Below are 763 nucleotides of genomic sequence, written 5' to 3' on the forward strand. Positions count from 1 at the left end.
TGGGCCGTGGGTTGGGGCCTGCCTGGCCACCTGAGCCCCTCCATCCACACTCACCCATGCTGGGCTCTCGTGTGCCCTACCCTGCAATAAACCTGCATATGCTGTTCAGCCGCCTGCAGGTTCTTGAGTTGCTGGAATGTGGCAAGGCTGGCGGGTGGGTCCCGGGTGGCTGTTGATCCCTCAGACACATTGCAGGCCCACCGGGGACTGACAGGTAGGAGCTTACAGGTCAGCTCCTAAGGAAGGCAGTGAAAAAAATTTTTTTTTGGAGAGGTTTTTGCTATAGGGCACGTGCGCTCGCCACACAGATAGAGAGAGATAGAAAGCGAGAAACCACCCTCCAGGGGAGATGGCCACGTGGCAATCCCTTCTCCTCCATTCTCCTCTCGGGATTTTGGACATGCATGCACATGTGCCCAGCATGAGTTTCAAGCCACCTGGTCTGGGACTTGAACCGTAGTTGACTACATTGAAGTCCAGTTACGTAGCTATTATGCTAACTGCTGGTCCTGGAAGGCAGTGAATTTGGCCAAGGGTAGCCTTTGGTCCCTCTGGGAGTTCGGGGTGGGAGCACTGGAAAGCTCGTCAGTGTTCACAGCCAGCTCCGTGAGTCTGTTCTGATGTGCGTGTCAGTCAGTCTCTGCAGTCAGCGAGGAAAAGACGGGAGGCAGGAGGATGCACCGTGAACTCACTGTGGCCCGGACAACTTAGTCAGGCAGCAGCTCTGGACACCCAGCCTCTCCTGCCCGAGCCCCCTGGCACC

The sequence above is a fragment of the Tupaia chinensis genome, unplaced genomic scaffold (genome assembly GCF_000334495.1).
Source record: "Tupaia chinensis unplaced genomic scaffold, TupChi_1.0 Scaffold000159_1, whole genome shotgun sequence".
NCBI lineage: Eukaryota > Metazoa > Chordata > Mammalia > Scandentia > Tupaiidae > Tupaia > Tupaia belangeri.